This window comes from Tamandua tetradactyla, chromosome 20 (genome assembly GCF_023851605.1).
Source record: "Tamandua tetradactyla isolate mTamTet1 chromosome 20, mTamTet1.pri, whole genome shotgun sequence".
Taxonomy (NCBI): Eukaryota; Metazoa; Chordata; class Mammalia; order Pilosa; family Myrmecophagidae; genus Tamandua; species Tamandua tetradactyla.
The window spans coordinates 16,818,901-16,834,850 of NC_135346.1; the positions used below are offsets into that span (position 1 = coordinate 16,818,901).

General features: G+C 40.9%; 1 protein-coding gene and 1 long non-coding RNA gene across 2 annotated transcripts in view; one reads left to right on the forward strand and one right to left on the reverse strand.

Moving 5' to 3' along the window:
• SPOCK1 (SPARC (osteonectin), cwcv and kazal like domains proteoglycan 1) overlaps positions 1-15,950 on the reverse strand; it is a 551,382-nt gene that overhangs the window by 457,192 nt on the left and 78,240 nt on the right. The gene's annotated exons all lie outside the window — the stretch shown is intronic.
• On the forward strand, positions 9,321-12,633 carry LOC143664994 (uncharacterized). The gene is made up of 3 exons (XR_013166704.1): positions 9,321-9,416; positions 9,803-9,858; positions 12,458-12,633. It is a non-coding gene; the product is annotated as an uncharacterized LOC143664994 (long non-coding RNA).

Below are 15,950 nucleotides of genomic sequence, written 5' to 3' on the forward strand. Positions count from 1 at the left end.
GGAGGCTGCTTTCTCTCCTCAAGGGCCCAGAGGGAGACAGAGGCTGCAATGAAGGGAGGAAAAGGGGGGTGAACACAGCAGGAAAGGCAGAAACTCCACCTCGAGAAGAACACCAAGCCTCACAGATGAGCACTGTGAGCTCAGGGAACTCAGTAACGGGTGTTTTTCCCAATACCATCCTGTGGATAAAATCCAAAGCCACAAATTCCCGCGCATCTCAGTCCAGGGGCAGTGCAGATTCCAGCCTTCTGTCTTTTCCCCAGTCCGTCCTGAAGGGCGAGGCCCTACTGAGCATGCAGAGGAGAACAGGACACAGTCCCTGCCCTCACCGTCCAGGGGGGCACACACCATTACAGTACGATGGAAACTGGGCGCTGTGTGAGCAGCTGGAAGAGTTATTTAAACCAGACTGAGATTTAGTCAAGTTTTCCCAGACAAAGGGACTTACTTCTGAGTCATGGCCTGGTGGAATGTTGGCACTATCCACAAAAAGAGGGTGGGACAAAGAGCTGGGTGTGTTCACAGGGCAGGAGGCAAGATGGCGCCTTGGCTGAAGGCTGAAGAAAGGCTGTGAGGAAGGAAGAGTGGAAGAGACGGTGGCATAGAGGGAGGCAGAGGCCAAATCACCAAGGGTCTTGCTTAGCTTCTTAAAAGCATGGGCTTTACGCTGAGGAGCTCCAAAGACTTCCATAAGAGGAAAGATGTGATTATATTGGCATTTCAAGACAGTCCTCTGGGTAACTGTGAGAAAGAAAACATGGCATTCCAGAATGCACTCTGGGCTAGGAACAAGGAAACCTAGGGGTTCCTCCCCCATTCAGCCACTCCCCAGCTATGTGTTTTGGATGAATGGCTTCTCCTCATGAGCCTCACTTCATCGTTCATGAACTGGGATTAATAATAATCGGGTCCTGCTGATCTCACCAGGGCATGGGAGGCTCTAATCATACAAGTGAGAGCACCGCAAGCTGCAGCAAACTACACCAACACAACAGGCAACAGTAATTCCCCTCAAACACCAAAATTTTACTTACTCTCGTTGCTTAAATTCTCTCCAAAAAAAGAAAATCTACTTAGACACAAAAAAGATCTACTTGGACATAAAAAGAAATGTTGAATATGCTATTGCAGCAGCCCTCAGACTCCAGATGACCCTCAAGATAAACACTCCATTCCACACAACAAAGAGTTGAGGGAAATAATGTGTTATTAAGAAGGAACGTCTAAGCCTGACACATCAGTGACCTCATATATTACTTTTCTCCCCACACATTTTCCCAGACCTCAGAGCCCCACACAGATCAGATGCGATCTCGAGTTTGGGCAGGACCTCTCTGACAAGGGGCAGTGGACAGCTGATGTCCCCATCCAATTTGGGCCTGCTGGGGGCCTCACACCAAACCAAGCATCTGGCAGCCCTGTGGGAGAATCTGAGCCAGAGAGAAAAACTTGCTGGCCTTTAATTCTACAGGTGGCAAGCTTGAAAAAGTGCAATTATGGAAAACAGCTAAGTACAGGTAGGTGTTTCCCAAATAAAATCCGCCACTTTGACATTAAGGAATTAGAAAACAAGGGTGTGGCTGTCCACCTTGTTTTAACACAGGGAAGCACAAGGTCTCCACCTGGAAAACCCCACGGCCAGGCTGATTGGGAGGAACCGCGCTGACTTACTCAGGGTCCCCAAGGAAGAGGAGGAAAAGCAATCCTCAGGACAGGAGGAAGGTATTGACTCCAAGGCCCCAAATAAAGGAGGCATGAGATCTTCAACCAAGTCTCCATCAGGACCAGTTACCCAAGACAGAGTGTGCAGTGCCTTCTCACACAAGTGATGGAGCGGCCGTCCTGCAGAGGAGCTCCTCGGACACAGGCAAGAGTGCAGAAGAGTCGCCTCTACCGTACAGGAGGGAAGGCGAGTGAAGAGGACCTATCTTAGCTTCAACAGAAGGCATGGAACTAGGTTCCAGGTGTACGCTAATCAGCCGACTAGATCCATATGTCCTACTGTGGAAAGCTGTCCAAAATGTAGTGTAAAGTGGGAAAAAATGCAACTTTGAAAACAATGTGTTTAGTCTGACTGTATTTTCATAAAATCTGGGTTAGCTTTTTGCGGCTACTGTACCAAGAGCTTGCAAGCATCATCTTATTTGATCCTCTATGAAACAGGGGGGTACTACCACTACCTCATTTTATAGATGAGGACATTAGCTCAAAATTATTTTCCCCTCAGTCAACTCTGCTGAACAAAGAAACATAATTTGCTTATAATCGACCAGCCAAGCACTCTTATTCAGTCTATCTTGAGATTTTTTTCCAGAACTATACTGCATTCTAAATATAAAGTTTCAAGAAAAATATTAAAGTGCACATACAAACATTGGTTCATTTTTTATTGTCACAAAGAAATCACAATGAAAAAACACATAACATACCTTAATCTTGACTTTACTAATTTCTCTTATTTCAAAATTAGCTTTGATGTTGAACAGGTTTAACAATAATAAGTTGATAATTAATGGATGGGTAGATAGGTGGATGGGACCTATGTTCACTTACCCAGCCAGTTTCCAGTTGATCTTATCCTGCCTTCCTGATGGTTCTTCTCTGGCCACACCTTCACCCTTCTTTCCCAGTTTCTGGAATGAGCTCCCTCGAGCTGAGCACAAATCATAGCCCTCCAACCAAGACCTGAGCCACACTTCTGCCTTCTCTGATACCACAGCCTTTGGAGGGGGCTATCCTATGTCCAGATTTCACAACCCTATACAGTAATCTTCTACATCCAGAGAGACTTCAGTCTGAAATGTCTGAATAAACCTGGGCCCATCACAACCCTGAAATATACAGCAACTCCTGCTGAGCCCCTACCTGATCGCTTCAACCACTAGCTCGCCTGCCACTTGGGTCCCAGAGGGGAGTGGGTGGCAAGAGGCTGCATTTACCCAGCTCTCTACTCACCGTCTTGACTGAGACCACTCCCCTCTGCCACCTACCTGTTCTCTCCAAATCCTCTTCAATTTGCCTGAAACCAAAATTTGAGCAGTTGCATGTCAAATTGTCTATCCCTTGCCTACTGATTCAAGAAAACATCCTCCATAGACCAACTGAGAGATGATTCCAAATGAAAACACAGAAAATGCTTCATCCAACTCACAATGGAATGAACAAATTTAACATAGAAGGGCAAAAAAAATAATACTAAGGGGTCAAGTGGATTTGAGTTCCCTTTGATTCCACCCCTCCCCCACAGCAGAGGCAGTACTGGCAAGGCCTGCCCCTCCCAGCAAGCACAACGTCTGGGAGAGAGGGGTGAGCAGTCCAGCATTTCGAGGCATCGAAAGACAGTGACCAAACATGCCTGTCCTTTGTCACCAACCACCTTTCTAGCTTCCCCTTCTGCCAAGCCATCTGCAGGAAAATGTCAACATGTGCTGCAGGGAGAATATGTATTTGCTAATTTATGAGCTGGGTAAATTCACTTATTCAGTAGAATAATAAAAATGTGACTGCTCACCACCCTATTCTTCGAGAGTAAAGACATCTTTATTCATGATTTTAAAGCCCAAAGAAACAGGAATGCTCGCTCTATTTACATTTCCCTATATCAAATGGAAGACATTTGCTTGCTGGTGGCAAAACATTCAAAACACCCTTCTGGCCATGATTTATTGCTAGAGAAATTTTATTAAATTGAGATATGACCATGGGTCCAGCTATCAATTTCACCACTGGGAAAAGGAAACAAGAAAGATTTACATTTTCAGTAATTCGTACACTAAGCACTCTTTATTCTTGGGAGATGCTGAAAAATATTTTCCAAGACTTCATATTTTAACCCCTAAAAGGTCCAGTGCTTCAAATACTATATATTCTTGTCACTAAACAGAGTCATAGGTGGCCACAAGAATTAGCCACCCTCTTACTAACTGGGGGGTGTTATATCCTGTTTTCCATGTGCTGTATCTCTGCAGTTATATCACAGACCTCCTTGATTCTGAATTTAGCCTGAATCCACAAATAAGCATTCAATTTGGATCAGGGAAGCATTCAGATGTGGGAATTGGCACAGTTATAAGTAAACTAGAAAAGAAAATACGATGTGACAGTTATAAATCCTACTTAAGGGATATGAGCCTCTTGGGGGGTTAAATTCCAAGTTGAGAAGGAAAAACAGTATTTCAGGATGAATACGTAAAGAGAGATTTATAAATAATTCCTATATTAGGGAAGAGGATGGAACAGATAAAGAAGGCCCTAAATGTTTTGAGATCCCTATCATAAAACGCAGTTCCTTCCTCTTACAAGCACACAGAAATTTCTGAGTTGAATTGTTGCTACCTGGTAACCCACTGGGCTGACATTTTAAGTAGAATTTGTGAGAGAGGAGGAAAAACCCAAACCATGTACTGTGTGGCTGTTGAAGTCAGTGGCTGAGGGACAAACTGTGACTCCATGGACCCAGGGTGGAGTGACAACCTCCCAAAAGTACTTTAGGAAGGGCCTTTATATGATGGGGACAAGGTATCAGCCAGGGCTTGCCTTCCCTATCCCTTGTAGAGAATAACATAAGCTGCCTGGACCTCCATATTGGAGTAACCAGGTACTCATCCCTTGGTCCAGACAAGCCCCTCAGCACATCCCAGGAACTCTCTATCCCAGTGAGCTCCGAGACAGAAAGTCACAAGTGGGGAATCTCTAACTGGTCAATCACCCAAATGAAACAAAATTAAAATGACATCACTAATTTTCTTAGTCCAGAGTGTAGCAGCAAGCCTATGGAAGGCTCTAGGAAAAAAAGAAAAACTTTTTCTGAACCACATCCACTTATTTCCCAGCTCATTTAACTGGATGAAAATACATTCACTTGTTCTCTTCACTGTTACCTTGGGGACACTGAGAAATCATGTATTCCTAAGTGTCCCAAAAGCTCTGGTCATCTTGCTAGTGCTCAGTAACCTAAGCAGATAAAAATTACAAAGTCATAGACCCAAGAAACTCAATAAACCCCAAGCACAAGAAATGAAAAAAGTTAGACCTAGGCATATCATAAGCGAACTGCTCAAAATCAATGATCAAGAGAAAATCTCAAAAGCAGCCAAAGGAAAAATAGACATGTTACATACAGAGGAATAAGCATAAGGAAAAGGCAGCTTTTTTTGATGGAAACAGTGCAAGCAAGAAAACAGAAGAGCCACATTTTTAAAGTATAGAAAGAAAAAAGTATCAACCTAAAATTCTATATCCAGCAAAAATGTCTTTTGAAAACAATATAAAACAAAGACTTTTTTAGACATACAAAAGCTGCAAATTTATTACCAGCAGACCTGTACTACAATAAGTATTAAAGGAAATGTTTCAGGCAGAAGGAAAATTACACCGGATTGAAATATTGATCTACACAGAAGCAAAGAGCTATGGAAATGGCAGCTACATGAGCTTTCAAATTAGTCATATCTTTTCATTGCTTTCCGCCTATCAGATATCTCATTGAAAATACACATTTAACTCTCACCTGCACAGTACTGTTTTCTTTGATACACTCTTGAGTTAAACAGAAGAGCAAAAGTAATAGTTTTCCATAATCCTGCCCAAAGATCACAATCCCCAGACTAAATAAACCTGCTACTCTCCACAAGGAGCTATGAAATTGGGGAAAATGAAATTAAAAATACAAGGAAGGATGCTGGAGACATGGGTTTGATTCCCAGCACCGGCCCATGAAAAAAAAAAAAACAACAGTGAAGGAAGTGACCTGTAGCTCAGTGAAACAAATCATATCAAAACAAATATGAATGAGAAACTGCTAGATACTTTTCCAAAGTGGCTGTACCATTTTACACTCTCACCAGCAATGCTTGAGAATTCCTGGTGCTCTACATCCTCAGCAACACTGGGTATTATCAGTGTTGTTAGCCAGTCGAGTGAAATAGTATCTTATGATTTTAATTTGCATTTCCCTGATGACTAATGATTTTAAGCATCTTTTCACATGCTCACTGGCCATGTGTGGCTCTTCTTTTGTGAAGTTCAAATCCTTTGCTCCTTTCTTTATTGGGTTGTCTTTTCATTTATATAAAGAATATAAACAAGAATCTATATAAAGAATACAAATATAAGGAAATATAGTATTTCTTTATATATTCTGGATAGAAGTCCTTTGTCACATATATGTATTATAAGTATTTTCTTCCAGCTTGTGGTTTGACTTTTCATTTTCTTAATGGAGTCTTTCAAAAAGCAAGTGTTTAATGCTAATGAAGTGCAATTTATCATTTTCTCATATAATTAATGCTATTATGTTGCACCTTAAAAAATCTTCACCTACTCCAAAGCCACAAAGATTTTCTCCCATGCTTTCTTACATTTTACTTTGGCATTAGGTCTGCAGTCCATTTTAAGTTAACTCGGGAGTATAGCCTGAGGGCTGGAGCAAGGTTCTTTTTTTTTTTTGACTAATGGATATCTGGTTGCTCCAGCACTATTTGTTGCAGAGACTATCCTTTCCCAATGAACTACTTTGGCACTTTTGTAAAAGAAATCAACTGACCACAAATGTGTGGGCTTATTTCTAGATTCTCTAGTCTTTTCCACTGATCTGTGAGGATCGCCCAGCAATTCCACTCTTTCCTATTTACCCAAGAGTAATGAAAATGCACGTCTACAAAAGCCTTGTACCTAAACGCTCATAGACAAATTTATTCATAATATTCCCAAGGTAGAAACAACCCAAATATCCATCAACACGTGAATGGATAAATACATTGTCATATCCATAGACTGGAATACTAGTCAACAATAAAAAAGAATGAATTACTGATACATACAGCAATATGGATGGATCTATAAAAGACTATGCTAAGAGAAATAAGCCATACACAAAAAGATTGCACACTGTATAATTTCATTTCTATGACATTCTAGCACAGGTAAAATTTATCTACAGCAACAGAAAGTAAATCAGAGGTCTCCTGGGGCTGGAGGATTGTTTACAAAAGGGCATGAGGAAACTCTAAGGTAATGGAAATGTTCTAAATCTTGATAGTGGTGGTATATACACGGGTGTATACATTTGTTAAAACTGAAACTGTACACTTCAAATGTACATTTTATTGCAGGCAAATTATTCCTCATTTAATTATTCCTCAAAAATGTTTTTTTAAAAACAAGCAGTCTTCCCCATTTTCAACACAGGCTTTCTATTCTGTAGGGTCTGTCTACATTCATAAGTATGAAAGATCACTATAAATATAAAAATACTGGGCTGCCCCTGGTTTCTATCGATTATTTCTAGAATGCTTTCACAAAGCTAATATTTTAAACTAACACTTAAAATTGGCTTAGTACAATGGATGGCCTTATCTAGAGGAGATACATTTATTACTAATGTACTTATTGATCTGCCCTGGTTGTTTATTTTCCAGGATTCCCATAAAGCCATTGGTATGGTAATAAACTATGATGCTGGAGACACATCAGAAATATTGAACATAGATATATCCTAATGCATCACATCTCCTGCTTGCATGTGCATCTTTCTATCTGTGCCACCATCATCCATAACTAGGCCTCTATAAGAGAGTGGTCTGAAATTCTGCTGCTGAGTTTATCACCAAGACTAGGAATACAGTTTGAATTTTCTGTAGCAAACAGTGACTCTAATAATGTTGATGAATAGGACACAGGACTGCTGAGCACTGAGGGTGACCCAGCCTCCACGGCTCCACCTAAGTTCTGGAAGGCTGGTAAACTGCCTCTAGCCTTCGGCTTGACAAGCCATATGCCTCAGCTCCTCAAACTAAGACCTGCTTACTTCTAGCAGTGTCCTGGATCATACCCCAGAGCATAACAATCCACAAAATAATGCATCTTCTCTGGAGCATCAATTTCCTGTGGAAATTTAGAAAAGATAAAAGGTTGTTATAGTATAATGGTCATGCTATACTAAAGACTAGGAAGAAATCTTAACTTTGTTAAGATTTAAAAAGGATAGTTCCAAGTCAGTCCAACCAGCAATCGCTGCTCTTTGGGCATATATTCTGTCATCTATACTGTTAGGGGAACATCCCAGGAAGTAAAAAGAGAAGCTGCTAGAAGAACCAGAGTGTGACCAAACCACTAAACTGATAGTGAGCAAAAAACCTAGATCCAGTTGTTTTCCTACTCTCCCACACTCAGTCTAACCCAGTGTCTATTCAGAAGGCAGGTGATAGACCCAACATCTGGGGCGGACATTCTGGTTTGGCTACATCTCTTCAATACAGCCTTGGGAAAACTGCTTAATCTCTCTGAGCCACAGTTTCTGTATCCATAAACAAGGATGACAACTGTTTCTAGCTTATTAAAATATTGTACAGCTCAGAGGCCAGGCCAATAGAAGGTGGTCAATAAACATGAGCTTCTTATTGCCATCATTTTTATTATTTAATTATTGTTTTAGCTACAAATGTCATAGTATAACCTTTTTACATATAAACTGTCATCCACTCAATCAATAACAAGATTATTGACTACTCCTTTTCAAATGTAGAAAAAGCTAATGAGGATTCAGGGACCATGCCAAATGTAGATACACAGCCTTTCAGGAATTACTCATAGTATACTCCTTGGATGTCGCCTGACACAGGCAATAGAAATAAGAGTTCCTTCAGGCTGAGCTCTACAAAGTAAAGGTGTGGTTCTCGATTTTGCAGTGAAGATGGGTTTCATAACTGACTCACTCCTTCCAAACAAATATAACACCGGTTTATAACTCAGAATGCATTCATAAGCAACAAGAATGTCTGTAGTCAAGAGCTAGTCATTGACTCAAGGAGGCCCCTTCCCACTGAGCGGGGCCTCTCAGGACACCAAAGTACGGATCACAGATTTGCCTTCTGAGTACAGAATGATACCCAAGAAAATGGCATGTTTTCAAGTGATAGTTCTAACAAGCTATGGTAGCCTGAGTTATTCTCCTTCATACCAAGGATATTTCTATAGAAAGAATTTGGACCATCTCCCCTAGAAAAATACTGGATTTTTTTTTACATGTAACCTGTTTCCTCAAACCTCATCAGCCTGTGGGTCTTTCTCCATCTCTTGCCCCAACATGTGATGCAAGACCCCCTGCTTCCAGAAGCTCCATAAAGTTATTCCTAGAAGACATATGAGCTCACAAATAATCTTTACCAGACATGAGAAACCCCTTGAGATTGCTGACATCTCTACTAAGGGTACAGTCCCCCGGGTTTCCAGGGCCACCAACCCAGAAGGTACAGCACAATAATGCTGTGTGACAGAGCTAGTGGGCCACCAAAGAGTCATGTTTCCCTTTCACTACAAAGAGGTGTTGATCTTTGCAGCTGTCAGGTCAAGGACCTCATTTCTGAGGGCCCATTGCATGTAGGTGGGACAACGTGACTAATCCTCACTAATGGAATGTGAGTGGACTCAATGTGTGTCAACGTCAGGGCAAATGGTTATGAAGTAGGCATGTCTGCTACATGCTGCCTCTTTTCTCATCTGCCAGTTGACACATGTTAAAGATAACATGTCCTCCAAGAGCCTGAGCCCCTGCCTTAGTTCAGAGGGCAGAGCCTTCACCAAAAACACTGAGGTTTGGGGGACTTATCTGTTACAGCAGCTAGCATTACTTTAATTGCTGTATTCGCTAGTTACAATGAATTAGTTAACTGCTATATTCGTTAGTTAAAGCCTTACATATGAAGCTGAGAAAGTAGGTTGGGTCCTTCAGAAAACAGAGAGCTTCAGTGGTTTCTAATACCAAAGAGGTTTCTAAAATATAATCATCTCCATATTTCACTAGGTCAGCAACATGGAGAATGGACTGGTGTGGGGAAAATCGGAAGTCAGGGAGCCTAGGTAAGAGGCCAATACAGATGACCAAAAGAGATGGTCACATGAGAACCAGGCCCCAACTGGTTCTTTAAAGCAACTCCCTTCCTGTATTTGCTTATGGTTTTCCATAGAATCTAAGTTTCCATTACTCTGTTTGCATCATCCATCCTCATTCTGCATCTTTTCCTAGAAAACCCATAGTCTTGTCTATTTGTTGCACAGGAGCTTTGTGTTCTCCTTCAACTAGCCATAAAAAGGAGTAGTTCATCACTGTTAGACATTGAATCATTCCCTCAGGGTCCTGCTGCAACCCAGATATTCCCCTCCTGGTTCTCCTCACTGCCCCCAGCACTCCCCCACCACCATCAACATTCCCAAGGAGAGTGGCGGGAATTCTTAACCAGTCAGAAGTGTGGGAGTCATCCTAACATCTCCCTCTCTCCAATCCCTCTACCTCTGAATAAAATACTAAGTCAATTTTATCTTCTGTATATCTCTCAAATTCTTCTACTTCTCTCCATCGCAGCAACCCACTCATGTGGACTGATGAAATCTCTTTCTACTGGAAAGCCTCACATCTTTTCACTCCAACCTGTTTTTCATACTGCAGTCAGAGTGATCTTTTTAAAAATTTACATCTGATCATGCCACTCCCCAGTTTCATTTTATTCTTAGGACAGATACCAAATCTCCATGTGATATTCACAGCACTATAATAATCTAGCCCCTGCCAACCTCTCAAGCTTTTCCCCTATTCACCCATTCTGTTCCCCTCATATTGGTCTCCTTTCAGTTCCTTAAATTAGTCAGCATTCCTACTTCCTTAGGCTACTCTGTCTCAGGGAAAACACTTGCAATCCTGCCCCTCATTTCCACTCTTCTCTCCTATGTATCCTTAGTCTTCTTTTGCGCATAACTTTCTCAGTAAATCCTTTCCAGCCCACACTACACTTGATTATATCAAGTTTGTCATTATATTATATTGTGGTTTTCCTTTGAACATAATCACAACTGAACTAAATAATTATTTGAGTAAGGATTTATTTCACTGTTGTCTCTTCTGTTAAATGTATGCTCCATGGGAACAGGAACCAACTCACCTTCTTTGGGGCAATATCACTGGTGTCTATCATTGGCTGACTCTTCATCACACAGTAGGCACTCTGCAAGTATTCTGTGGCTTAGTAAACGCAACCTGCCCACGTAATAGTGAAGAACCTGAGGTCTAGAGAAAGAAAGGGGCTTTTCCCAACTCTCACAGTCTTTGGCAGAGCTGTGGTTTCCATGGACTCCTAATCCACAGTTCCAATCCATAACACACTGACACCTAAGTCACTCTAGCCCCAAGTGCTGAATCCACCCACAAACCTAAAGAGAGTTTAGAATCTAAACTATTGAGACCAAAGATCCAGTCTCAAATCCTAGATCTTAAACCGAGCAATGTTAAGGTAAAAATTAAATCATGTCATTTATACATTGCAATTAGAATAGGATTTGGCACATAGCATTTCTCTGGAGATGTCGCTGTTCCTAGGAGAGCCTGTAAAGTGACTGGTCAACTCCTGTGTGCCCACCTCAATCCAGGCCAAAATGATAAAGTCCAATGATGGCAGGAAAGCATTTCTAATGAGCAGTCACTGTTCCCCAGGCTCCCAGCATCAGCGTCCAATAAGGATGATAAGCACGTGGCACTGATCTTATCACATAGATGAAGGTCCAGCCCCCAAGCCCACGGAACCATATGGCGAGTGATCCATCTAAAAAAAGGCAGCATTGTCAGCAAACCGATTCCTGCCAGCAGTGTAGCTACTAGGAATTTAAATATATCTATAGCATTCTTATTAAATACACCAACGATACTATTAACATGTGGACAAAAAAAAAAAAAAAAACCTGTCACCCTAGTTCATACTCCATCAATGCACAAATGGCCTCTCCTTTGCCTCACCCAGGAAAGCGGAGTGTCCTGGAAGCTTTTCCATCACCAGCATTTCAAAATGATGTTTCAGCCAATTCTGGAAATACCTATTTTGTGCCCATACTTCAGGCCCTCGCTAGTACACAGGAATTCAGTGGTGATGAGGCTCTGCCCCTACCCCTGGAAGCACATATTTACAGACTACTTTTACAAGCTACTAAGTGATTTTACTTATATCCTCATCCACCTTTACTGGTATTTTCATTGTTATTTTAAATGTCTTCCCTGGTCTGAGAAGAATTTACCGCAAACTCTGTTTCCAGTTTAAAGTCAGGCAGGGTGACTGATCCACCCTTCCACCGGCTTTAGAGCCCTGAGCAGGGAGGTGCAAGCCACGAGTTCCTCTAGAAACGCACAGCCTGGGAGCCAGCTGAGTGGCTTCCCAAGAGCAGCTGCAAACCCTCTATTCCCTTCCTGCCTCTAGCTATAGAGTTTGAACAGTCAAACACTGGCTTGCCAGCCTTCCTTTCACCGAGATAAAATTGACTTAGTATTTCCTTCCTTTCATCATATGACCTAGTTTCAGCCACTAAAACATCAGCAAAAATCTGTCTGGGGGCTTCTAAGGAAAGCTTTTGCTTTGTTTGTAAAAATGAACAGTCCCAGACGGCGCTACCATTGTTTGTTCTCGTGTCTTCATCACAGACGTGATGTTTGGAGCTTTAACAGCCATTTTGTGCACCGGCAGCAACGACGGGGCCAGTCATAAGGGAAAGACCCAGAAAATTGGAGACATCAGCCCTACATTGTTGAGCCGCTGAGCCAATAACAGCAATTACATCCTTTCAGATTACATTTTAAGTAAGAAAAAAATAAACCTCTTGCATTTAAATTATGTTAGGAGAGGTTTTCTGTGACCTGCAGCCAAATACAGTCCTGGTATGCCTAGTTCAGGGCATAATACACACATCTCCTTTGAGCTGGACACACTTCGGGGGTGGGGGGCAGTGCTGGCTCAGTTACTAAGACGACAAGTTATTTAACTCCTCAGAGTTCAGTCTCCATCTTCTACCAAATGACAATACCGTATCTCTCTACTTCATAGGTTTGCTGTTAGGAATAAATGAGAGATTAAATGCAAAGAGTTTTCACACTGTGTCTAGCTAAACAACAAGTCAAGTGGTAACCTGCAATGCTGCCACTGACAGGTTAACAAGCTGGGTTGTCAGACCACACTCCCCACTGAGTACACCATGGGCCACGTCCTGTAGTGTCCACCCCATTGCAGATTTGTCCAGATCAACATATCTAAAAGGTATTTCATTCATGCAGCAAACACACACAATGACTTGTCTCTCTGGGAAACCAGAGGGGAGTCAAATAGTTTCCTGCCCTTGAAGAAGGCAATAAGATATCCATGAAGAACCACACTACAAGGCTGAGTGTAACACTTGTATTGAAGAGAAGGAGAGACAAGTGCAGAGACTTCCATGGTCACAGCCACTGCTCCTGGCTTTAGGGTATAAGAAAACTTGCAAGGAATAGATGGAACTGGAGCCAGACTTAAAGAGTAAGAACATTTGTTGCTACATAGAAGGGTTCTAAAGAGGTAGAAATAACAGAAATACGAGCAGAGACATCACAGCATCTGGTTTACAGGAAGGAATCATGCACTAGGTAACGCAGAAAAAGTAACAGCCAGTCTAAGCCCCAGAGGCCAGGCAAGGAAGTCAGATCTTTCCTTCATAGAAGAGGGCAAGAGATAAAGGTGTTTGCATCCACAGCACCTAAGACTACTCAATGCACACTCTAAATTCTCAAAAACTGTCCAGTCACTCAGTATTCAGACTGGAGAGGTCCTCAGCTAAAACGGTGGTATGGGAGAGCAGACCCCAGTCCCCCGCAAGGCCACATTTTACATACGCTATGACTTGAGTTATTTCCACAGCAAAAAAAGCACGCACCTCAAGAGGGCTCTGACCACTGCTAGACACACAGGCTAGTTCTAACCCCTGAAAAGCCTTCATCATGCATGATCCCAGCTGGGGTATAACCGACCAGGCAGAAGGGCTTCCCATCCAAGGAAAACCAGAGCCCACCCTGCCTCCCAGCACAATTCCAAATTCGGGCATCTTGCTCTTTTGAAAGCATTAGCCATGTCCTTCTCCATATGGAAGGCAAGTAAACTAGCATGAATAATTAAGAGTAAAAAAATGAGAAAAATGGGCAAGGAGATGTGATCCTATATATATACATTCAATTGAGTCCAATTTTGAGAAATTATTTCAAAGTTCTAATAGCTATAAGTGATGAAACAATTCATGACAGAAATTGCAATTACCAAAGAAATGATCTGTTCTGCAACAGCAATTTTAGTGACATTTATAACACACAAGAAATCATGAGGCTTAATTATTTGAATTTACTGGGGCTACAGATGCTGTGTTGAAATCTAATTAAATAGATCCACCAAAACTGGCCAGCTGAAGAAATGGCAAAGTTGCTGAACCATGTGCTGGTTTTTAAAAGGAGTTCGTGAACAGCCTCTAAATAGGCAGTGAGTAATAATCTACCTTTCCTCCTCAACTGTCATTTGAAAAAAGAGACAGAGAGAGATTCCTATATTGATCTTCAGTCCATCACAATAAAATTTACTTCAGCTCCTAAAATACATCCTCCATTCCACTGACCTCCAATAGATCTCTAGGGTAAATGGAAACTCTCCCACTACTTAGCTTTCATCGGGTTTTACATTCCAATAATAGAAGAGTTTAAGGAAGTAACTACAAATCCTTACGTGATTAAGTAAAAAATCCTTTGCTTAACTTCTTAAGAATTTTGTCATATGTTAGTAGCCTAAAGAAGCTTTATAATTCCCAAAATATTAATGAACTGCTTGTTTAAATGCAAATTATTCAATGGGGACAGAATTCTGAATATAAAACTAATAAGTGTTCAACAGAAAAATACAGAAAACACATAAGGGTACAAAGAAGAAAGTTCAAATTGACCACAATCTCACCAACCACATATAACCACAATTAACACTGTGGTATCTTTTTCTCCAATGTATTTTCTAAACATACATATTTTTATCAAAATGTGAGCAGTTTATATTTATAATTTTATATCTTGTTTTACCATTAAAAATCATACCAAGCACATTTAACAGGATTTCTTTAAACAATCCCCTAGTGCTGGATTTATAGCTTGTTCCCAATTTTTAAACTCATCTACAAACTGACTCACATCCACATATATAAACTCTCGTCTGCATCTCTTATTAATTCCTAGAAGGGATTCTCAGAAAGAAACTCCTGAGACAACACTCATTCACTTTTTACGGTTTCTAGTAAGACCTGCCAAACGGCTTTAAAAAGACCTGTAACAACCTACATTTATACCAACAGTGTAACAGATCACCCAAATTAAGATTTTTTTTTCTTTCCAACAGGATTATTAAACTTCCAGCAAATATCTTACCAACTTAGTTTCTGTATGTTTATTTCTGCTTGTCTCACAAATTTCAGATGGGCCACTTTGTCTCCTGTTGTTTTCACACAAAATTACACTCATTCCTTTAGAATGTTAATGGTTCTTTCAAGACGTGGTTCTCTTAACGAGCTCATGCAGAGGGCATCATACAATATGTGTTTCTTTGAGAATGAAGAGAATTGTTGAAAGACTGAAAATTTTTTCACGATTATTAGCTATTTATATGTCCTCAGTCTGAATTACCTGCTTGCAATCTCTGCCAATTTTCCCACCAGGATTTTATTCTTATTCATGTGTATATGATTAAAATTAATTCTTTGTTGTCTATGTTTTCCAAGATTCTTCTGCAGCATTGTAATTTTATATTCACGGAGGGTTTCTGACTAATAGCACTGTAACTTTATAGAGAGATATCAGTCCTGTCATGTCCCCACCTACTCTCTTCCCCACCCTCCACCCCCATCTTGAGTTTTGTTTCTGCTTATTCTCCTGACAGAGTTACCTATAATTTTTTTCCTAATTTTTATTTCTTATATTTTGGTATGTGGTACGAGGAAGGGCTTTAATCATATTTCTCCCAAACAGTTAATTTAGAATTTATTAAACAATTCATTCTTTCCCTTTATCATGCAGTAAGCCCTCTTCCATATTAGGTGCTGTTTCTAGACTATTCTTTTCCATTCAATGTTATTTTCTTGTACTA